Genomic DNA, 26,119 nt, shown 5'->3' on the forward strand with positions numbered 1-26,119 from the left:
GTTTCCTCAAGAAAAGTGCACACAGTGAAGAACAAACACCATTGTAAATACAACATATATTTATGTTTATTTATTTTCCCTTTTGTACATTAACTATTTTCATATCATTACAACACTGACTGTACATAGACATAATATGACGTTTTAAATTACTGTACATTTTTTGTATTGTTTATAGCACTTTTGTTTATTATCTATTTCACCTTTATTGACAATGTAAACATGTTTCCCATGCCAATAAAGCCCTTAAAAATTGAAATTGAATTGAGAGAGAGAGAGCTTGGAGGAACTCAGTAGACCATAACAGTTCAGCATTATAGACCGACAGTAAAAGGATGTTCAAAATTGTTCAACATATGACATTAAATCAACATGTCACTAAACAGAGAAATCCAAATGTTAACACAACACTACGTTTTTTCCCCCAACATTCCTCATCCAAAAAGTAGGCCACCACCTGCCTGGCTAAATGTCCAGAGGAGGACAAAGAGCATCTATGGTTATCAGGCTTCAGTGGGCAGCAGTGTACATAATGAAAAATGTACATGGCCATCTCCTACATATGGCATAATAGTGCTCCTGAAATCCTTGAGGGCATTTCTTGGTTTAGCCAAATATGCCTAACTTAGCATAATGGACCTAGAGAGCCACCAGCCAACGTGCAATAAAAACATAAAAATACATATTTCATAGGATGCCCCTATGTACTACCACTTCCACAAAAAAAAAATTGTCAGATCTCCAGACCAATGTGTGTGCTTTCTTTGTGAGTGACTACACATTACCTGTTCTATTTCTTGTTAATGTTCTAATATTTCCTTATTTAAAGCCTATAGGCTACAGCAAAACTAGACAGAACTGGCCTCCTACCTCCACCCTCTCATAATATGTGAGGCTGAGGCAGGCTGAGAATTTGATTAAGCAAACCCGACAAATAAGCAGTGACCCTGAAAATTGGACAGCTTGTGAATGGCCCATGTACTCTAAAATTCAGCATCGCTGACTTGTCATCAGTGTGTGGTGTGGTAGGAGGAGGGGAGTGGGGTTGAAGTAGTGGGGTGAGTAGGGAGGGAAAATGTGGATATATACTGCTGAGGTACCTGGGACTGAGAATGGAGCTGCAACTATGGGCATCCAGACACCCTCCCCATACCATCTCTGGGCTCATGACCCAGAAGCCATACTGGAAGCGATCCAAGCCTTCAACATGGAGGCATCACATCACATTGTGTTTAGTGACTCTTTCTGTGGAGGAGAACTGATAACCCGATCCAGGTATGTTGTTTGGGATTTGTCTGACAGAGAGGCTTGCTCGCAGCAAAACCGTAGGAACCCATTTCAAAATACTGACAATATTTATCAAACGTTTGACGATTTTCTATTTGTCCCATCATGCTATTTACAAGTGGATTACAGGGATGTTCTAGAGCTCTTTGCATCCCTTCAATTTGCAGCGCCAATCCCTTCCTGACACTGGCATCTGGCCATAGCGTTAAAAAGGCCACTTGATACACTAATGTGGATGATAGACACAAACACAAAACAATAACCCAGCCAAAAAACAGAATTAGTAAAAAAGCAAGCCCACATCCAGCCACTCGATAAAATGTTACCAAATAAGGCATTTAGTTCAACATGAAGGGCTTTTTTCAGTCACATTTTATTTGGAGTACTGCACTCATTGATAAACCTGTTCCATTCAAAAACCCTAATGCAGTTCACACCTTTCGTTTGAGACTGGACAACGGAGCTGAGTCCTATGTTTGCATCACCAATGCGGTTCTCGATTGCCACGTTATGCAGAATAACAAGTGCAGGACCCTGAATCATGAAATGGTTCTATATTTGGAGAGCATCAGCGAAAAGCATTAAAGCCAACGGTGGGGTGGGACCATAATGACACAGACCCCTTTTAGAAATGTGATGTACAAGAGCCATGGCTGTGTGTATTGGCCATGGGGGAAACTGCTCCTCCCAAATGACCCAGATGGGAGACATGATTGAGTAAAAACTGGGGAAGCGGAGGCCAAGGCTAACGTTTACTTTGGATCGCTGCCCGAATCAAACCACCCATGCTAACACCAACCAAGCTCTCTCTGTGAGCGTGCGTGTCTGTGCTTCTGAATCGCTGTGTTTAGAACAACAGAGCCAGAGAAAGAGAGGGACGTAGAAAAAGAGAACGTCTGTGTCAGCGCATGCGTGTAACTGCCAAAATAAAGGAAACACTTGAGTAAATGAGGTATACAAAGTACATAGAAAGCAGGTGCTTCCACACAGGTGTGGTTCCAGAGTTAATTAAGCAATCAAAACATCCCATCATGCTTAGGGTCATGTATAAAAATGCCCAGTTTCCCATAATGTTGACTAACATTAGCAGAAGAAGAGATGACATTTATATTTGAGTAATGTAGCAGACGCTCTTATCCAGAGCGACGTACAGTTAGTGCATTCATCTTAAGATAGCTAGGTGGGTCAACCAAATATCACAGGCATAGAAAGTAAATTTTTCCTCAATAACATAGCTATCAGTAGAGTCAGAGCTAGAAGGGGGGGGGGGTCAAGTGCAAGTGCTGGTGGGGGTGAGGAAAATTATTTAAGATACTGTTTAAAGAGATAGGGTTTCAGATGTTTTCGGGAAGATGGGCAGGGACTCTGCTGTCCTAGCTTTAGGTGGAAACTGGTTTCACCATTGGGGTGCCAAGACAGAGAAGAGCTTGGACTGGGCTAAGCTGAAGCTGCCCTCCCGCAGGGGTGGGAGAGCCAAGAGACCCGAGGTGGCAGAAGGGAATGCTCAGGTTGGGGTGTAGGGTTTGAGGAAGGGAGGGGCACTTACTCTTGCTGTTTTGTAGGTAAGCACCATGGTCTTGTAGTCGATGCGAGCTTTGACTGGAAGCCAGTGGATTGTGCGAAGGAACGGTGTGACATGAGAGAACTTGGGAAGGCTGAAAACCAGCCTGGCTGCAGCATTCTGGATAGGTTGCAGGGGTTGATGGCACAAACGAGGAGCCCAGCCAACAGCGGGTTGCTGTAGTACAGACGGGAGAGGACAAGTGCCTGGATTAGGATCTGTGGGCCATGGCCCACTTACTTGGGCCATGGACATTAGACCAGTGGAAATCTGTCCTTTGGTCTGATGAGTTCAAATTTAAGATTTTTGGTTCCAACCATCGTGTCTTTGTGAAACGCAGGGTAGGTGAATGGATGATCTACGCATGTGTGGTTCCTACCATGAAGCATGGAGGAGGAGGTGTGATGGTGTTATGGTGCTTTGCTGGTGACACTGTCTGTGATTTATTTTGAATTCAAGGCACACTTAACCAGCATGGCTACCACAGCATTCTGCAGTGATACGCCATCCCATCTGGTTTGCGCTTAGTGGGGCTATCATTTGTTTTTCAACAGGACAATGACCCAACAGGCTGTGTAAGGGCTATTTGACCAAGGACAGTAATGGAGTGCTCCATCTGTTATGCAGGTGAATGAGGACCCAAAAGCGACTTGGTGAAAACAGAGTCTTTAATCCAGTAAAGTAAAAATACAATCATAAAGCACAATTCCACTCGTAATGACGAGAACAGACTGGAGACTCGATCTTGAACTGCAGGTTGCCTCGGGAAGGCACTTGAACGTAGCAGACTCAGACACCTGCTCACCACGCAGCATCTGAGGGAAACACGACACGACAGGGCGATACACAGACACAGCACGGTGAACAATAGACAAGGATCCGACAGGGCAGAAATGGAAACAAGGGGAGAAATAGGGACTCTAATCAGGGGAAAAGATAGGGAACAGGTGTGGGAAGACTAAATGATTGATTAGGGGAATAGGAACAGCTGGGAGCAGGAACGGAATGATAGAGAGAAGAGAGAGAGGAAGGGAGAGAGAAAAAGGGGAACGAACCTAAAAAAAAGACCAGCAGGGGGAAAACGAACAGAAGGAAAAGCAAAATGACAAGACAATCTAAGACAAAACATGACAGTACCCCCCCACTCACCGAGCGCCTCCTGGCGCACTCGAGGAGGAATCCTGGCGGCAACGGAGGAAATCATCAATAAGTGAACGGTCCAGCACGTCCCGAGACGGAACCCAACTCCTCTCCTCAGGACCGTAACCCTCCCAATCCACTAAGTATTGGTGACCCCGTCCCCGAGAACGCATGTCCATGATCCTACGTACCTTGTAAATAGGTGCGCTCTCGACAAGGACGGGAGGGGGGAGGGAAGACGAACGGGGGTGCGAAGAAAGGGCTTGACACAGGAGACATGGAAGACAGGATGGACGCGACGAAGATGTCGCGGAAGAAGCAGTCGCACAGCGACAGGATTGACGACCTGGGAGACACGGAACGGACCAATGAACCGCGGAGTCAACTTACGAGAAGCTGTCGTAAGAGGAAGGTTGCGAGTGGAAAGCCACACTCTCTGGCCGCAACAATACCTAGGACTCTTAATCCTACGTTTATTGGCGGCTCTCACAGTCTGTGCCCTGTAACGGCAAAGTGCAGACCTCACCCTCCTCCAGGTGCGCTCACAACGTTGGACAAACGTTTGAGCGGAGGGAACGCTGGACTCGGCAAGCTGGGATGAGAACAGAGGAGGCTGGTAACCCAGACTACTCTGAAACGGAGATAACCCGGTAGCAGACGAAGGAAGCGAGTTGTGAGCGTATTCTGCCCAGGGGAGCTGTTCTGCCCAAGACGCAGGGTTTCTGAAAGAAAGGCTGCGTAGTATGCGACCAATCGTCTGATTGGCCCTCTCTGCTTGACCGTTAGACTGGGGATGAAACCCGGAAGAGAGACTGACGGACGCACCAATCAAACGACAGAACTCCCTCCAAAACTGTGACGTGAATTGCGGGCCTCTGTCTGAAACGGCGTCTAACGGGAGGCCATGAATTCTGAACACATTCTCGATGATGATTTGTGCCGTCTCCTTAGCGGAAGGAAGTTTAGCGAGGGGAATGAAATGTGCCGCCTTAGAGAACCTATCGACAACCGTAAGAATCACAGTCTTCCCCGCAGACAAAGGCAGACCGGTAATGAAGTCTAGGGCGATGTGAGACCATGGTCGAGAAGGAATGGGGAGCGTCTGAGACGACCGGCAGGAGGAGAGTTACCTGACTTAGTCTGCGCGCAGTCCGAACAAGCAGCCACGAAACGGCGCGTGTCACGCTCCTGAGTCGGCCACCAAAAGCGCTGGCGAATAGACACAAGAGTGCCTCGAACACCGGGATGACCAGCTAACTTGGCAGAGTGAGCCCACTGAAGAACAGCCAGAGGAGTGGAAACAGGAACGAAAAGAAGGTTACTAGGACAAGCGCGCGGCGACGCAGTGTGCGTGAGTGCTTGCTTAACCTGTCTTTCAATTCCCCAGACTGTCAACCCGACAACACGCCCATAAGGAAGAATCCCCTCGGGATCAGTAGGAGCCACAGAAGAACTAAAAAGACGGGATAAGGCATCGGGCTTGGTGTTCTTGCTACCCGGACGGTAAGAAATCACAAACTCGAAACGAGCGAAAAACAACGCCCAACGAGCTTGACGGGCATTAAGTCGTTTGGCAGAACGGATGTACTCAAGGTTCTTATGGTCTGTCCAAACGACAAAGGAACGGTCGCCCCCTCCAACCACTGTCGCCATTCGCCTAGGGCTAAGCGGATGGCGAGCAGTTCGCGGTTACCCACATCATAGTTGCGTTCAGATGGCGACAGGCGATGAGAAAAATAAGCGCAAGGATGAACCTTATCGTCAGACTGGAAGCGCTGGGATAGAATGGCTCCCACGCCTACCTCTGAAGCGTCAACCTCGACAATGAATTGTCTAGTGACGTCAGGAGTAACGAGGATAGGAGCGGACGTAAAACGTTCTTTTAGAAGATCAAAAGCTCCCTGGGCGGAACCGGACCACTTAAAACACGTCTTGACAGAAGTAAGAGCTGTGAGAGGGGCAGCAACTTGACCGAAATTACGAATGAAACGCCGATAGAAATTAGCGAAACCTAGAAAGCGCTGCAACTCGACACGTGACCTTGGAACGGGCCAATTACTGACAGCTTGGACCTTAGCGGAATCCATCTGAATGCCTTCAGCGGAAATAACGGAACCGAGAAAAGTAACGGAGGAGACATGAAAAGAGCACTTCTCAGCCTTCACGTAGAGACAATTCTCTAAAAGGCGCTGTAGAACACGTCGAACGTGCTGGACATGAATCTCGAGTGACGGTGAAAAAATCAGGATATCGTCAAGATAGACAAAAACAAAGATGTTCAGCATGTCTCTCAGAACATCATTAACTAATGCCTGAAAAACAGCTGGCGCATTGGCGAGACCAAACGGCAGAACCCGGTACTCAAAATGCCCTAACAGAGTGTTAAACGCCGTTTTCCACTCGTCCCCCTCTCTGATGCGCACGAGATGGTAAGCGTTACGAAGGTCCAACTTAGTAAAGCACCTGGCTCCCTGCAGAATCTCGAAGGCTGATGACATAAGGGGAAGCGGATAACGATTCTTAACCGTTATGTCATTCAGCCCTCGATAATCCACGCAGGGGCGCAGGAGTACCGTCCTTCTTCTTAACAAAAAAAAACCCCGCCCCGGCCGGAGAGGAAGAAGGCACTATGGTACCGGCGTCAAGAGACACAGACAAATAATCCTCGAGAGCCTTACGTTCGGGAGCCGACAGAGAGTATAGTCTACCCCGAGGAGGAGTGGTCCCCGGAAGGAGATCAATACTACAATCATACGACCGGTGAGGAGGAAGGGAGTTGGCTCGGGACCGACTGAAGACCGTGCGCAGATCATGATATTCCTCCGGCACTCCTGTCAAATCGCCAGGTTCCTCCTGAGAAGTAGGGACAGAAGAAACGGGAGGGATGGCAGACATTAAACACTTCACATGACAAGAAACGTTCCAGGATAGGATAGAATTACTAGACCAATTAATAGAAGGATTATGACATACTAGCCAGGGATGACCCAAAACAACAGGTGTAAAAGGTGAACGAAAAATCAAAAAAGAAATAGTCTCACTGTGGTTACCAGATACTGTGAGGGTTAAAGGTAGTGTCTCAAATCTGATACTGGGAAGATGACTACCATCTAAGGCGAACATGGGCGTAGGCTTGTCTAACTCTCTGAAAGGAATGTCATGTTTCCGAGCCCATGCTTCGTCCATGAAACAACCCTCAGCCCCAGAGTCTATCAAGGCACTGCATGTAGCACCCGAACTGGTCCAGCGTAGATGGACCGACAAAGTAGTACAGGATCTAGATGGAGAGACCTGAGTAGTAGCGCTCACCAGTAGCCCTCCGCTTACTGATGAGCTCTGGCTTTTACTGGACATGAATTAACAAAATGTCCAGCAAGTCCGCAATAGAGGCACAGGCGGTTGCTGATCCTCCGTTCCCTCTCCTTAGTCGAGATGCGAATACCTCCCAGCTGCATGGGCTCAGTCTCTGAGCCAGAGGAGGGAGATGGTTGCGATGCGGAGCAGGGAAACACCGTTGACGCAAGCTCTCTTCCACGAGCCTGGTGACGAAGATCTACCCGTCGTTCTATGCGGATGGCGAGAGCAATCAAAGAGTCCACACTTGAAGGAACCTCCCGGGAGAGAATCTCATCTTTAACCACTGCGTGGAGTCCCTCCAGAAAACGAGCGAGCAGCGCCGGCTCGTTCCACTCACTAGAGGCAGCAAGAGTGCGAAACTCAATAGAGTAATCCGTTATGGATCGATCACCTTGGCATAGGGAAGCCAGGGCCCTAGAAGCCTCCCTACCAAAAACTGAACGGTCAAAAACCTGAATCATCTCCTCTTTAAAGTTCTGGTAATTGTTAGAGCAATCAGCCCTTGCCTCCCAGATAGCTGTGCCCCACTCTCGAGCCCGGACAGTAAGGAGTGAAATGACGTAAGCAACCCGAGCTCTCTCTCTAGAGTATGTGTTGGGTTGGAGAGAGAACACAATATCACACTGGGTGAGAAAGGAGCGGCACTCCGTGGGCTGCCCGGAGTAGCAAGGTGGGTTATTAACCCTAGGTTCCGGAGGCTCGGCAGGCCAGGAAGTAACAGGTGGCACGAGACGAAGACTCTGGAACTGTCCAGAGAGGTCGGAAACCTGAGCGGCCAGGTTCTCCACGGCATGGCGAGCAGCAGACAATTCCTGCTCGTGTCTGCCGAGCATGGCTCCTTGGATCTCGACGGCAGTGTTACGAGCGTCTGTAGTCGCTGGGTCCATTCCTTGGTCGGATCCTTCTGTTATGCAGGTGAATGAGGACCCAAAAGCGACTTGGTGAAAACAGAGTCTTTAATCCAGTAAAGTAAAAATACAATCATAAAGCACAATTCCACTCGTAATGACGAGAACAGACTGGAGACTCGATCTTGAACTGCAGGTTGCCTCGGGAAGGCACTTGAACGTAGCAGACTCAGACACCTGCTCACCACGCAGCATCTGAGGGAAACACGACACGACAGGGCGATACACAGACACAGCACGGTGAACAATAGACAAGGATCCGACAGGGCAGAAACGGAAAACAAGGGGAGAAATAGGGACTCTAATCAGGGGAAAAGATAGGGAACAGGTGTGGGAAGACTAAATGATTGATTAGGGGAATAGGAACAGCTGGGAGCAGGAACGGAACGATAGAGAGAAGAGAGAGAGGAAGGGAGAGAGAAAAAGGGGAACGAACCTAAAAAGACCAGCAGGGGAAAAACGAACAGAAGGAAAAGCAAAATGACAAGACAATCTAAGACAAAACATGACACCATCAGATGACCTGGCCTCCACAATCACCCGACCTAAACCCAATTGAGATGGTTTGGAATGAGTTAGTCCGCAGAGTGAAGAGAAAGCAGCCAACAAGTGCTCAGCATATGTGGGAACTCTTTCAAGACTGTTGGAAAAGAATTCCAGGCGAAGCTGGTTGAGAAAATGCCAAAAGTGTGCAAAGCTGTCATCAAGGCAAAGGGTGGCTACTTTGAAGAATCTAAAATATATTTTAATTTGTTTAATACTTTTTTGATTACCACATAATATGGACTTGGTATTTTAACAAATAGGGATACCTTCTGTATAACACCCCTACCTTGTCACAACACACCTGATTGGCTCAAATGCATTAGGAAGGGAAGAAATTCCACAAATTAACAAGGCACACCTATTAATTGAAATGCATTCCAGCTGACTACCTCATTAAGCTGGTTGAGAGAATGCCAAGTGTGTACAAAGCTGTCATCAAGGCAAAGGGTGGCTACTTTGAATAAAAAAAAATGTAAACACTTTTTTGGTTGCTACATGTTTCCTTATGTGTTATTTCATAGTTTTGATGTCTTCACTATTATTCCACAATATATAAAAAAGTAAAATAAAGAAAAACCCTTAAATGAGTAGGTGTCAAAACTTTTGACTAGTACTATACATTGTTGTGCATATCTCTGTGTTAATTATTCTAGCACTGTGTGAATGGCCTCTTTTTCTGACTGTCTGGGAGCAAATATAGAACATTTCAACTCCCTCGGCCTCGACACACTGCAGTGCACGAACACGTGATGCACACAGCCCCGCACCCACTGATATACACATGGATGCACAAAACACACACACAAGTTAACAAGAACATGCGGTGGCTAATGCAGGCAGTAAGCACGAAACCCTGCACTGCCTATTTGTCTCTGAGTTCTGATAACATGTTCACATATTTAGAGGTAGGGGCTCATTACCCATTGTCCATGCCTTCCCTTCGGTGCACAGCATTCCACAATACACCAGGCCACATGACAGACTGGGGGATGGGGGTTGGCTTAGCTCGGGAAGAAGGGGATGAGGGGGAGGAGGGGAAAGAGAGGGATGAAGGGATCACCCACTGCTGATCATGGAACCCGGAAAGAGAGAGAACTCTGCCTTTTTCTCATCTGAGTGCAGAGGATGGACAGAGAAGGGGGAGGGGCTGGAGGCGGGAAGGGAGGTATGGGGGTCCTTGAAAAAGCCTCTGTGATCCGAACTGAACAACGCCAATGAGTATCATGACATGTCACAAGACTTTTACAACAGGCATGCAGCTTATGTAACAAATCTGCATCCAAATACTACAACGACTTGTGACTATTTCCAGCTTGTTCACAGGATTTGGATATATGCCTTGTCACAGTGGCAGTATATATAGAATATTCATTACACTAAAGGTTGTTTACACAATTATGACTTGGCATTATTCACCGAGTGTACAAAACATAAGACACACCTGCACTTTCCATGACATAGACTGACCAGGTGAATCCGGGAGAAAGCTATGATCCCTTATTGATGTCACCTGTTAAATCCACTTCAATCAGTGTAGATGAAGGGGAGGAGGCAGGTTAAAGAAAGATTTCTAAGCCTTGAGACAATTGAGATATGGATTGTGTATGTGTGACATTCAGAAGGTCAATGGGCAAGACAAAAGATTTAAGTGCCTTTGAACGGGGTATGGTAGAAGGTGCAAGGCGCACCAGTTTGAGTGTGAGAACTGCAACGCTGCTGGGTTTTTCACGCTGATCAGTTTCTTGTGTGTATCAGGAATGGTCCACCACCCAAAGGATATCCAGTCAACGTGACACAACTGGGGAAAGAATTGAAGTCAACATGGACCAGCATCCCTGTGGAATGCTTTCGACACCTTGTAGCAAAAGGGGGTGCAACTCAATACTAGGAAAGTGTTCCTAATTTTTTGCACACCCTGTGTATAATGGCATTATGTTGACACATTTCAGTGCAGATGTAGCCTATAGAGACATGTGAAGCAAAAGTAAAGCACTGACTAAATCCATTTGATTTGATTGATGTATATTTAACCCCACGTCATGTTTCACACAAGAGCAACTCCACATTGACATTCAACATACAACAGCATACAACCATAGAATTAGAATTAGTCTAACCACAAATTTGAATCGTATGCATACAACACAGCCATACCATTGTCATGGGGGATATTGCACTACATTATCTATTTTCAATATCTATGTCCTGATCAATGAAGAGTTGCATAACACGTGTGTCCTAGGTCTGCATGTCCATGTTAATTTCTATTGCTGCCTGTGCCTATTTATATACTAAAGCCATTCTAAGCTTCCCTTTACATTGGATATAATCAGTGGTGTAAAATACTTAATTAAAAATACTTTCAAGTACTACTTAAGTCGTTTTTGGGGGTATCTGTATTTTACTATTTACATTTTTGACAACATCTACTTTATATTTTTTTCAAACCTTTATTTAACTAGACAAGTCGGTTTTAAGAACAAATTCTTATTTACAATAACAGCCTACTTCCGGCCAAACCCAGACGACGCTGGGCAAAATGTGCGCCATCCTATGGGACTCCCAATTACGGCCGGATGTGATACAGCCTGGATTCAAACCAGGTACTATAGTGATGCTTCTTGCACTGAGATGCAGTGCTTTAGACCGTTGAGTCACTCGGGAGCTCTAAAGAAATTCCTAAAGAAAAAAAAATGTAATTCAATTGTGCCATCTGGTTTGCATAATATAATCAATTCGAAATTATTTATACTTTTACTTTTGATACATAAGTATATATTTTAAACCAGATACTTTTAGACTTTGACTCAAGTTGTATTTAACTGGGAGACTTTCACTTTTATGTGAGTCATTTTCTATTGACTTTACTTTTACTCAAGTATGACAATTGGGTACTTTTTCCACCACTGGATATAATGGCACACCTACATGGAAACTTGTGAATAATTAATTTGACTGATTTCCTTATATGAACTGTAATTCAGTCAAATCTTTGTTGCGAGTTGCGTTTATATTTTTGTTCAGTATATGTTGAACCAAAGGCTAATGGTGCCTTAAAAGCAGGGTTGGGGAGTAACTGATTTCATGTAATCAGTTACATGTAATCTGATTAAATATTTTGTGAAACTGTAATCAGTAATTATTGTAATCAAATTATAGATACTTTTGAAAAACTAGATGATTACTTCTTGGATTACTTTTAAATTTTATGTTTGCAAAAACATCAAATTTGATTTGTTACATGTAGACCTTACAGTGAAATGCTTACATTATGATACCTTACTGTTTTCTCAATGACAATCAACTCAGCATTGAGTTTAAGTTTCTTCCACCTAAGCGAGTCTGAACACAAGCCCGAGACCATTATGATGACACACCAAATGCATTTGATGGATCATTTTTGTCTTCTTCTAATGCCTCTTCGGGGGAATCAAAAAGTAATCCGATTATGTTACTAGTAACTGTAACCGATTACATTTAGAATGTAACCCTGCTGACAAATGTTTTAATTCTAGACCTGAGATGACATTCGGGAGTAAGGCCTTTAACATCAATGAAAACACGTTCCTATGGTGACAATAGCAATGATCTTAATAATAAGAAATATTTTCTTATTGCTTAATTGAGTCGTTCAAGAAAGACCCTTGTTGGGATATTCTCACTAAACCGTTTTTTCCCCTATTCTCTGTGGTGAAAGATAAGAGAATGAAACAAGATTTTAAAACTAGTGGTTGAGTTGTGATGCATGGAGCAAAAGTTGTTTGCTAATTCCAGTATTAGTCTGAACATGCTGGCGAACATCCCTCCAAAGCAAACAGAATCCTTTCAGAATCCACAGGGATTATTCATTCTAATCTCAATCTATATTTACAGCATATGTCAAAGGTTTTAGTGCACTACAATCATAACAACCATACTCCTATAATAGTATCACTGGATTACATCTGTTATCCTAAACAATGGACCTGCATATCCTCCACTCTGTCTTAAGGTGCAGCTTTTGATAAGAAACGAAAAATATGGACTTGTTGAGTTGCGTAAATTGCACATATGCCATTTTAGATTTATGAGCATTAAAGTAGGCCATGATGTCAACAATGCACTGAAAGAAGAACAACATTAAACATCAGCACAGCTGTCCCATTTGCACATAGTGGCCATTAGGCCTAACTCCTCAATTTTGTTGATAGAATCAAACTATCAATACATTTTATCAGGGTGTTCTCAGAATCAGACACTCTGAAGTAACCTCTGGGTAAAACTACTACTTAGATAGCTTCACACCAAAAAACACATGACTCCATTGAAGGGGACTGGGTCAGATGTAATATGGCGCCGGAGCAGAAGGCAGATGTTTTACATGCCCCCAACCGATTGTGTTTTTTTGTTCGCTTATCTGCGTTTGTTTGTAACTTGTTTTTTTACTCTTTTTGTACATAATGTTGCCGCTACTGTCTCCTATGACCGAAAATAACTTCTAGACATCAGGACTACGATTACTCACCACGGACTAGCAGAATCCTTTTTCTTCTTTCACGACTCTGACGAGCCGGAGGATATACAGCTCCCTCGGGAACAGGCCCCGACCCAAGTGATATGCGTGAAGAGGAAGCGGAGAAAGAGAGGCCGGAGGGCGGGCTGCCTTCTGAGAAGTCAGAGGCGATCGAATAAACCCCCACTCCCCTCAATTCTGCTAGCAAACATGCAATCTTTGGACAATAAAATGGACGAGTTATGCGGAAGATGAAACTACCAACGGGATATTAAAAACTGTAACATCTTATGCTTCACGGAGTCGTGACGACAATTGCAACATACATAAACATGCTGTTTATACGATGTACCGGTAGGATAGAACAGCGGCTTCTGGTAAGACAAGGGGCGGTGGTCTATGTATTTTTGTAAACAACAGCTGGTGCACAATATCTAAGGTAGTCTCGAGCTATTGTTCGCCTGAGGTATTGTTTCTCATAATAAGCTGCAGACCACATTACCTACGAGATAATTTTCATCAATATTCTTTGTAACTGTTTACATACCACCACAGTCAGAGGCTGGCACTAAGATAGCATTTAATGAGCTGTTTTCCGCCATAAGCAAACAAGAAAACGCTCACCCAGAGGCAGGTGCTCCTAGTAGCCAGGGATTTTGATGCAGGGAAACTTAAATCAGTTTTACCAAATTTCTATCAGCATGTTAAACGTGCAACCAGGGGGAAAAGAACTCTGGACCACCTATACTCCACACACAGAGATGCATACAAAGCTCTCCCTCACCCTCCATTTGGCAAATCTGACCATAATTCCATCCTCCTGATTCCTGCTTGCAAGCAAAACTTAAAGCCGGAAGAACCAGTTACTAGATCAATAAAAAAAGTGGTCAGATGAAGCAGATGCTAAACTACAGGATTGTTTCGCTAGCACAGGCTGGAATATGTTCTGGGATTCCTCAAATGGCAGTGAGGAGTACACCACATCTGTTAATGGCTTCATCAATAAGTGCATTGATGACGTTGTCCCCACAGTGACCGTACATACATACCCTAACCAGAAACCATGGATTACAGGCACTGAGCTAAAGACTAGAGCTGCAACTTTCAAGGAGCAGGACTGTAACCCGGAAGCTTATACAAAAACCCGCTATGCCCTCCGACGAACCATCAAACAGGCAAAGCATCAATTCAGGATTAAGATCGAGTCACACTACACCGGCTCTGACGCTCGTCGGATGTGGCAGGGCCTGCAAACGATTACAGACTACAAAGCGAAGCATAGTCAGAGCTGCCCAATGACACAAGCCTACCGGAAGAGCTAAACACGCTGACCAACTAGCTAAGTATCTTCACTGACATTTTCAACCTCTCTCTGTCAGAGTCTGTAATACATCAACATGTTTTAAGCAGAACACCATAGTGCCTGTGCCCAAGAACAATAAGGTAACCTGTCTAAATGACTACCGACCCTAAGCACTCACGTCTGTAGCCATGAAGTGCTTTGAAAGGCTGGTCATAGCTCACATCAATACCATCATCCCAGAAGCCCTAGACCCACTCCAATTTGCATACCGCCCCAACAGATCAACAGATGATGCAGTCTCTATTGCTCTCCACACTGCCCTTTCCCACCTGGACAAAAGGAACACCTATGTGAGAATGCTATTCATTGACTACAGCTCAGCGTTCAACACCATATTGCCCTCAAAGCTCACCAATAAGCCCAGGACCCTGGGACTAAACACATCCCTCTGCAACTGGATCCTGGACTTCCTGACGGGCCGTCACCAGGCGGTAAGGGTAGGTAACAACACATCTGCCACGCTGATCCTCAACACAGGGGCCCCTCAGAGGCACGTGCTCAGCCCCCTCTATTTGCAACCCCCCCCCCTCTCCACAGTACTGCCACTCTCTGTTGTCATCTATGACTAGGTCACTTTAATTAACTCTACCTCCATGTACATACTACCTCAACTAACCGGTGTCCCCGCACATTGATTCTGTACCCCCCTGTATATATTGTTATTTAATTTTTTACAGCCACTCTAAATTACTTGTTACTTTTATCTGTTATTCTTATCCATATTTTTTGAAACTGCACTGTTGGTTAGGGGCTCGTAAGTAAGCATTTCACTGTAAGGTCTACCTGTTGTACTTGTTGTATTCGGCGCATGTGACTAATACAATTTGATTTGATCAGCTACCTAAGGATGAGGAAGTTCCGCAACAGAAAGCAAATTAACAGAGGGAAGGATGAAAATAAAGGGCAATCCTGCCTCCTAGTTTATTTGCAAGTAAACTCAGCTTTTCCAGGAATCCCTTGAGTGCTCTTATTGGATAAGTTAAGTTATCTGAGGGCCTGGCCACTTTCCGCCTCGCAGGAGAAACGTGTGGTGACATGGTGGCCCTTTTCACCCCTCCGTCTTTACAACAAAACAACTCACAATAGAAGGGCCATACCTCGCTCCCAGGGGGCCCCTGGGCATCTTTGTTGGAACAACGGAATGAAAGAAAAAGTGGTTGTTAAACATTTAGGGCAAGTGTATTTTCATTGTGTTGTACTTATGTGAAATAGTGTCATACAAAACATGGATGTCTATTTATAATGCTGGAGGTTGATGCACTTGGGTTTGTGTCAACAGAGTTATTTAGCCTTCCGGTTCAGTCTTCTAATTATACCTTCTAAATGAAGGGCTTACACATTTACACCGCACAAAATATTATGAGTGCATTTGATTTGTGTACTCATTTTTGTTCATCATCTGACTGCCAGGCTGGACGAAGAGTGGCACCGTGCTACAGTACAGCGAGCCAGAGAGAAACACAACTGGAGCTTGGCTTGTCTGTGGTTGTTAGTGTGGGGACCTCCATCACAGCGGGAGTGGTCCATTAACAGAGGAAACACTGACAACATATTAGAGTCCAGAGCCAGAGCTCCGAGAGTGCTTCTTTCAGACAAGCTATACAGCTTTACACACAGTTCTAATCGCTGCAGTCTTATAGCAGCAGCGGGAAGCCATAGTGTGTGTGAGTCTACAGTATGTGTGCCTGTTAATGTATGTCAGAATGACTTCCTCCCCTATTCCACATATAGGGAGACTTGGGAGTGGAATTGCAGTTGACATGCTGACTCATGTGCACACACACGCGCACACACACAATCACACACGGGGGAGGGGAGGGGAGGAGCAGGGGGGGGTTGGAGATTGCACAATAGCAGACTAATAAGCATATCATTCATTCTCAAGGGTGAAATATCAATGAAAAAGAACTTACAAAGCCACCAGCAAAACTATGACAGTATTGCATTAGTGTTTACGCTACAGTAAATATCTAGCAGAATATATTACCATAAACAGCAGTTGATGGGTGCGTGCATGACATAATATATGGAAACACATTCTAAATGGACACGTTGACATTCAAACAAAATCCAAATAACCTGAGGCCACCATGGTGTGTCACATGGACCTGGAGTCACAGAGATGACACCCCAATGGCACCCTATTCCGTGTTTAATGCTATTTGGGACACAGACACCACCAAGCTCCTTCCATCTGAGACCAGGATGTTATAACCTCCCATGTTTCGCTGTGATGAAATTACACCTGCCCCTGCCCCTGCTCCTGGTCGCTGGGTTGTGTAGATTCTGGGTACGGATAATCCTGGGAGTGAATGGTTGTTTGCTCTAGTTGTAAACTGCTAAGCACAGGGGGGGCAAGGCCTCTAAGCACAGGGGGCAAGGCCTCTAAGCACAGGGGGCAAGGCCTCTAAGCACAGGGGGAAGGGGCCTCTAAGCACAGGGGGCAAGGCCTCTCTGGGTAGCCACCCGCCTGGTCCAGTTGCAGGATAGAAGGAATCTACTTAGGGCTTGGACACACCGGTAGCGTTTGCCGGCGGAGAGTACTTAGCATCTCTGAACAGAGTGCTGGCTGTAATTTGCAAACCGAGCGCAAACTGATTCTACATTTAGAATCGTGGTGAAATGTTGTCAGTGAGACGTCCGCCAGCAGGTCATCCATAAAACACACCACCTCGAATGAACGGCAGATCAACGGCAGATCAACATTTGGTGCGGTCCCTTAACACCCAGAACAGAACATATTTCATTTGGAACAGGACAGAGTACTGTCTTTATCTGAGACATTAGCAAGGACCAAACCAAATGCTGCCTAATGTACGATAAAATATTTTCACATCCAGTCCATCAAAAATGTAAACAGCAGCTGTGAGAGAAGCTGTGGCCTAGTCTATAGGGGAGAAATGCCTATACATACTGCACACAGAATAATTTGGTATTTACTGGTGGTGCTTTAGGTTTTAGCCACTCCTGCACTTATTCCTTAAAGGCCGAATGCAGCTGTTTTTATATCAATATCAAATAATTTTGGGGTAACAATTAAGTACCATACTATACCATAATTTGCTTTTTAGCAAAAAACTATTTCTCAAGCAAGTATTTTGCTAGGACTGCCTGGGAATGGTTTGAGTGGGGAGGGGAAAACTGAAAACAAGCTGTTATTGGCAGCGAGGTTTGGAACTCTCGTGGTTATTGGTCTATTAACCAATTTACTGCATGGTGATGTCACCATGGAAAGCCAAAACTCCCACTCATGCAAATCTGCTGCTTAGAAGGTCCTGTGTATATTGCATTTTCAACAAGAAACTAACACTGATCACATTTTTTAACACTTATACATTGTTAGTTTCATCAGCTGTTGTACAATATGATACAAAACATAGGAAAAACTGCATTATGACAGCACTTTGCCTTTATGGCTGGTAGAGGAGGGATGCAAGAAGGCCTAAAGACAAGGGAGAGAGGAGGCAGCTGGGATGGATAATACTGTCGGACGGATTATACGGGCTCTGCTAGGCTTTGTTCAACTTGTACAAGATATTTAATTACACACACAGCAACAACATTGGACTATGGTACAACACACACATCCTGCTGCCGAGATAAACAAAATACAACAGAGGGCATCTGAGGTATTAAAGAAAAATACAGAACATGGCGTCCCTACCATAGCACAATGCTAGTTCACTCCGGTTGTTATTACTAAACCAACAATACACAGCATTAACTGCAGGTGACTTCATTCATTATTCATTCATTTGGGGTGGCAGGATAGCCTAGTGGTTAGAGTGTTGGACTAGTAACCGAAAGGTTGCAAGTTCATATCCCCGAACTGACAAAGTACAAATCTGTTGTTCTGCCCCTGAACACAGAGGCCTTGCCCCCTGTTCCTAGGCCTTCATTGAAAATAAGAATTTGTTTGTAACTGACTTGCCTAGTTAAATAAAGGTATAAAAAAATAAAAAATTAACAGCAATTAGTTGGGTAATGATGGTGATGGCTACATGGACTACTAGCCACCATACAGATGCATTAATGGTAATGAAGAACTAAACCAACTATCCATAAACCAACCACCCTAAACCCAGCACACAGAGCAGCATTTGGTCTGTGTACATACAACAAATTATGGTGGGACACAGACACAGCGAGAGACAATGGGCCTGCAGGCTGGCAAGGGCCATGATCGGCTGTTGATAAGGCTGCAGGTTAAGGTTCACTCTCCTCATGTACTTCATGAACACCGGCAATGAAACACTGACTATTGTCATGACGTTGGCCTGGGGGTAGGTTTATGACAGTCATAAATACCTCTTTCCCCCTTTTTCCTCTCTCTACCCTACTGATGTTACATTTGCGATTCTGGGAACATCAGAAGGTGGGGGGAAATGAACTATATTCTGGTAATCCGACCAATGGAACATATGCGGTGGTACTTAATGAATATGATGTCAGTTCGGTTGTCATCTGAGACATTCTCATCAATGATAAGATGACAAACTCTACAGTGGAATGTCTACACATCAGAGTTATCGGATTAACATGGAATTGTAGTTCAATTTAAATGTTTGAATATGAAATTATTTGTGATGGGATGAAATGTGATTTTAGCTTCTAAAATGTGAGATTTTGGTTTTCATAAGATAGGGCTCTGCTCAATCAGTGGCCCGCCCCTGTGAAGGGACATGGGCTATAAAATGTTTCAAACACGCCCTCCTCTCCCTTCCTATATAAGCCCTTGACGACAATATAACCTCCTGTTCCGAGGACGACGGTCCGATGTCAGAATGGTTCAGATAATAACTACAGAACGAAGCCAACATCAGCGTGAGCTTTGGTTGCGAATGGTATGGACTTTGAATTCTTATTCACTACAAAAGTGATAGCTCCTAGCCGTTGAGTTGCAAATGAGGGTTAGGAAGGAACAGACAGAGTATCCTGTCTACCACACAACGACGTTACTACAACATATTCAATTTACCAGCAGAGACATTCTTCAAAGGACTTCAAAGGACTCGGTTGGGCAACACGGCCTTCCATCTACCACCAACCTACCGAAGCGCATCTCAGAGTAAATATTTATTGCATTTTCCTTTTCCAAATGGGCGGTAATTTAGAATGCATAAGATACTGTATTTACGATAGCACAGCTTCGCCCTATGTTCCTCAGTCTTCCCGCGCTTTCAGTCAAACCCAGGCCCTTTTCTTTTGTGTAACAAGCTGTCATATCTGTTCCGCCCGCTTGGGATGTTTTCCTTTATGACGTCATTTGTAATCAAGTTATGATTTAATAATGTGTATGTGTAATTCTGTGTGATTACTTAGGTATTTAGTAAATAAATCATGAAACCCAATTTTGTATTGCTGGTTCAACTTGTTAGCCAGGGTTCGTGCAGATAACCAAGAATTTACAACTTTCAGATGAGACTGAATTAAGATGTCAGTTAATATTGACTGCTATTGATGTAAAACATTTATAGGTCTTTAAGAGTTTATTCGGAAGATAACAGCTCTATAAATATTATTTTGTGGTGCCCCGACTCTCTAGTTAATTACATTTACATGATTAGCTCAATCAGGTAATATTAATTACGGATAAATTATTTCATAGAATAGCATGTCGTTACACTTAATCCGGCATAGCCAAAGACACGACACTGTCAAGGAAGGAACTACGCTAATACAGTTACACAACAAAGATAAGAGGGCTTGTCAGCATGCTTTAGCCTGTGACGCTGAAATACAATATCAACAATATATTTTGACAGGCTGAAGATGTGTTAGACCCCTAATACAATAATCAGTTAACCTATAGTGCACCTATCATGATGTTTCATATTCAAGCAAAGTTAAGCAACTTCAGAGATTAAACAACCCCTCGATGACTCGAGAAATGGCTAGATTTACCAAGGTAAGAATAATTTCATATGGCTTTTTCAATTGATTAAAGCGATAGATGATATAATCCCATAACTAAGGTCTGGTCTGGATTCACGCCTTCGGGCAGTGTTTCCCAAACTCAGTCCTCGGGACCCCAGGGGTGCAATTTTGTTTTTTTGCCCTAACCACTACACAGCTGATTCAAATGATCAAAGCTTGATGACAAGTTGATTATTTGAATCAGCTGTGTAGTGCTAGGGCAAAAAAAAAAAAACATTCCCCTGTTTGGGGTCCCGAGGACTGAGTTTGGGAAACCCTGCCTTGGGGCATCTCCATCCCTCTCCGCAAAGTATTTGTACATGTGCACTTAAGGCACACCCCCCCCTCCACACTGGAAAAACTATGCATTTGCAATATCTCCCCCCAACACACTGGTATCACGAGCCTCGGATCCCATCCGTCTCACCCCAAACAGCCATTTCAAAAAGCTACACTCTTAAACAAACATTGCTCTTCCTCCATTTCATAAATTCTTTAAACTCTGAGATTTCTCTCAATTATTAATGCTTTGAGTACATCCAACGCCCGCATTGCAGCATTCTCTTTAAAAGATCACTACCTAAAATAACAGTGTCTTTCCCTCACAACATAGGAGAGAAAAAATACAAATCCATCCTCCTTGCATGCAATTCTTTTGTTTCCTCACACACACTTGGTTTTTAATGGAGACCCTGCTTTCTCTTCCATCCTTAACTCCAAATACAGGCAGAGTTACGGGCCTCTATGAAATATTGAGGCCCCTTCTTCTTCTCCAGGATGAAATAATGTGATGGCTGCTGCTCCAGCTGGGGCTCTTTCCTTCCACATCACAGCTGATATGTGCTTTGAAGGCATCGGGAAACACAGGCCACATGAGAGACTCAGGAGCTTTATTGTTTTGACATCTTCATAACAGTTCTAGGGATGGGAGCATGAATGAGGAGGTTTACAAAGCCACAGTGGCTCCACACAGTGCTTCCCATGACGATGCACAGCAATTACTGCTCTGTTCAACTACGTAGTGTACAGGCAAGACAGCAAGGCAGCACAGGGATGCTGAAAGGGGCTCAGGCTAACTGCTCTGTCAGCTCTCTGCTCTGATGCTGTTTAAGTAGAGCATATTTTTAGGATAGGCTTTAGCTACATGCTGTAGTAGCCCTGTGCTATGGTAATGTGCCCTTGTTCTGTACAAAGTGAGGGATCAGTGGCCCCCTTTTGCATCCAAGGAGCATCCTTATGTCTACACAGAAAGCACTACATTTCAGGAAGCACTCGATTGAGAACCTCAAACTAAGGGCCCTATTCAATCAATAGTTCAAGAGTAATAAGGCCGTTCTTTGTGGACTACTTCTTACCAGTGAAGAAGTTCTTGGCCCGGAGGTAGCTGACACTTAGGCGGAGGATGGAGAGTTTGTCCAGGCTGGTGGTGACCTCCTCTGGGAAGGGCAGAAGGCTGGCCAGCCTCTCCAGCTCTCCATTTAGACGGTCCCGGTGGCGCTTGGAGGGGTTCGACTTGGCCCCTTCTGATGGGGGCTGTTTCACCCTGAGAGAGAAGAAACCATTCATTGAAACATAATATTTTTACAGAAAATTCTAGGTAGGTCTTCTGATAAATTATAATGATGGTTGTTCCTTATTAGGGCATTATTAACAATTATTAACATTATCAATATTTTTTACAAATGATCATTTTGTAGAAATAAATAAATCATTCAACTAATTCAAAAAAATGTTTTAGAGAAACATTAAAATTATGAAAACACATAAGGAAAATAGAAAACATGAATTTCCATGTGTGAATGACACAATGGTTTTTTATTGTTAATACACTTTGACTTATCATGTATAGTGCTCCAACAACCCACTCATGCTTTAAGAAATCATTTCAATAAATGCCTCCAGAGCATTGAATGCACTGCAGGCATTGTACCATGAACAGCAACACATTCTCCACTCACTACAAACAATGTTGGTTCAACAAAAATGTATGTATGTAAACAGATGTTAGGCCTATATTCATGTTAGACCAATTTTCCATATTAAATTAGTAAATTACTAAATAGGCTTATTTCAAAAATAATAATACACAGGCTATAAATGGAAATGTAATAATAGTAAAAAGCCATTTGTTGTATGAATTTGCACAGTGCATTTTGACGCATGACTGGTTCTATTTCAGTGAGGAATTCCAGCAGGTGCAAGTGCTCTTAAATATCTTAAAGTTCTTGCGTTATGCATCTGTACCTCCATCACAAACATTTGACATTGTCCGATTCGTTTCCATCAAACATTTTTACCCAGAACCAACGAAAGACATTTTTGACATAAAATAACAAATGCAAAAACAATCATTTATGAAGACAAGTGAAACGTTCGAGAGCATGCTACTTTAAGCTTACTGGGAAATCGAATTAAATATCGAATGACGATCACATTAGATATCCAGAAAATGTTGTACTATTGATTTATGGTAGCCTATATATTCTGTAACAAATTAATACTCGTATAGTCAATTAAACTGTTATACAATGTGAGTGCCTGGTCGAGGCCTTTCTGACACTGTCCTGTAGGGCGACTAAAAGTTGTTTATTTGTCCTGTCGTGCGCCATCGACTTATCAATTTAACCCAGGTTAAAATATGCTATTTAAGTTTGCACACTTGATGACAAATTGACATCTATTTCGAGCTGTCATAGGATGGCCTACTTACAACAGGCACTAAAAGAGTATAGCTGGTATGGGTGCAGGGTTTACATTTACGCTATTTCTGTTTGCAAAAATACCTTTCAATTCATAGAAATACAATGTACTTACGCTCTCTGGACTGGTTTTCTCCTTTTACGTCCAGCATACATGATGTGGCTGTATTGCAAGCCCGATGAATCTCCCAAAAAATTATATTAGCTTACAGTTGTCTTCGAGCTACATATAGCCCACAAGAAATGTTGTTATACTAATCCTTCAGATGAAGAACGTAAACACATTCGCGAGAGGCCAACCACATCTAAACGAAAAACAACAAACAGTTCTACTTTTAGTTGATATTTTCTCATTTAACTGTGCGCTGATCTAGAGATGGGAGAATAATTCAAATGTCTATAAATGCATGGTGATGCATGGCATCGTTGCGCGCTCAGATTGCCATCCAGACTGCCTCCGTTAAAATTGATAAAATGTATTAAAGTTGCAATGCTGTTTATAATCCATCGACAAGCTTAATTGGTCTGCAAAACAATGCTTCAAACCAATATACAACCCCAGTAATTATTCTCCTCGTCTAGCGGAATGGTGATCTTGATGTGCAATGCCAGTGCGTTTAGAAAGGCTTTAATCCTCTTCCATGCACCTTCTATGCACCTTTCCAATTATTTCCCAGGCAATTTTTTCATATTTTACACTGATAATAATCGAACAACGTTGTTAGGATATTTTATATATTGTATATTAGTCCAATGCTATACTTCCGCTATACCCAATTATCGAGTCAGGTTCGGGCACGCGCATCACCCTGCTAGGGTCAGGGTCACAGATTTAGGCGGGGACGCGCAATAGGCATGAGGCAAGCAAGAGGTCTGCGGGTGCATTATGAGAAAATCTCCTGGAAACACAAGCAACCACGTCAATGTTTGCGCGTTCCTGAGCGGCCTGTTTCGTCCAATCAGAGTGGAGATGAGAGAGTAGAGGTTCATGTTGAGCCTAAGTGGCCTTTGCTGTATTTGGGTCAGAGGTTAGACTTTTAAATAATGAAACCATGCTATTCTACATTCATGGTTTAGCATAGCCATGGTGTTGAGATGCAATGCATTAAAATAAATGTGTCCACATTTCTACACTTTTGTGCCATAGCATACATTTGATTCATAAAAATGTCTACATACCTAATAATAATAATAATATATGCCATTTAGCAGACGCTTTTATCCACCTTACAGTCATGATACATTCTACGTTACAAAACCCTGGCGTTACAAGCGCCATGCTCTACCAACTGAGCTACACAGGACCACCAGCTGATATGTTACAAAATCCAAACACGGGCCTACATCTTTGCATATAGATTCATGATTAATCTGATTACTTTTTGTTGTTGTTTTCATTTATAGGCATGCTTGTAATAGCAGGGGAACTGTGTCTGTCTAGGTTAAGGCCTAATACAATCTTTTACTGCTGGAAAGCAGCTGAGTGTTATGCAGGTGAATGAGGACCCAAAAGCGACTTGGCGAAAACAGAGTCTTTAATCCAGTTTAAGGAAATAGCAATACTCCTAGACAAATCGGAGCGGTAAATAAAGCATAAAAACAATTTCACTCGTAATCACGAGAACTGACTGGAGACTCGATAATAAACTGCAGGTTGCCTCGGGAAGGCACTTGACCGTAGCAGACTCAGACACCTGCTCACCACGCAGCATCTGAGGGAAACACGACACGACAGGGCGATACAAAGACACAGCACGGTGAACAATATACAAGGATCCGACAGGACAGAAACGGAAAACAAGGGGAGAAATAGGGACTCTAATCAGGGGAAAAGATAGGGAACAGGTGTGGGAAGACTAAATGATTGATTAGGGGAATAGGAACAGCTGGGAGCAGGAACGGAACGATAGAGAGAAGAGAGAGAGGAAGGGAGAGAGAAAAAGGGGAACGAACCTAAAAAGACCAGCAGGGGGAAAACGAACAGAGGGAAAAGCAAAATGACAAGACAATATAAGACAAAACATGACAGTACCCCCCCACTCACCGAGCGCCTCCTGGCGCACTCGAGGAGGAATCCTGGCGGCAACGGAGGAAATCATCAATCAGTGAACGGTCCAGCACGTCCCGAGACGGAACCCAACTCCTCTCCTCAGGACCGTAACCCTCCCAATCCACTAAGTATTGGTGACCCCGTCCCCGAGAACGCATGTCCATGATCCTACGTACCTTGTAAATAGGTGCGCTCTCGACAAGGACGGGAGGGGGAGGGAAGACGAACGGGGTGCGAAGAAAGGGCTTGACACAGGAGACATGGAAGACAGGATGGACGCGACGAAGATGTCGCGGAAGAAGCAGTCGCACAGCAACAGGATTGACGACCTGGGAGACACGGAACGGACCAATGAACCGCGGAGTCAACTTTCGAGAAGCTGTCGTAAGAGGAAGGTTGCGAGTGGAAAGCCACACTCTCTGGCCGCAACAATACCTTGGACTCTTAATCCTACGTTTATTGGCGGCTCTCACAGTCTGTGCCCTGTAACGGCAAAGTGCAGACCTCACCCTCCTCCAGGTGCGCTCACAACGTTGGACAAACGCTTGAGCGGAGGGAACGCTGGACTCGGCAAGCTGGGATGAGAACAGAGGAGGCTGGTAACCCAGACTACTCTGAAACGGAGATAACCCGGTAGCAGACGAAGGAAGCGAGTTGTGAGCGTATTCTGCCCAGGGGAGCTGTTCTGCCCAAGACGCAGGGTTTCTGAAAGAAAGGCTGCGTAGTATGCGACCAATCGTCTGATTGGCCCTCTCTGCTTGACCGTTAGACTGGGGATGAAACCCGGAAGAGAGACTGAC

At 44.2% G+C, this 26,119-nt stretch overlaps 1 pseudogene; it reads right to left on the reverse strand.

The window, feature by feature from the left end:
* Nucleotides 1-23,437, reverse strand: part of LOC124043920 — a 62,695-nt pseudogene extending 39,258 nt beyond the window's left edge.
* Between the last annotated feature and the right edge of the window lie 2,682 nt (nucleotides 23,438-26,119).

Source organism: Oncorhynchus gorbuscha, linkage group LG09, assembly GCF_021184085.1.
Source record: "Oncorhynchus gorbuscha isolate QuinsamMale2020 ecotype Even-year linkage group LG09, OgorEven_v1.0, whole genome shotgun sequence".
NCBI classification, from domain to species: domain Eukaryota; kingdom Metazoa; phylum Chordata; class Actinopteri; order Salmoniformes; family Salmonidae; genus Oncorhynchus; species Oncorhynchus gorbuscha.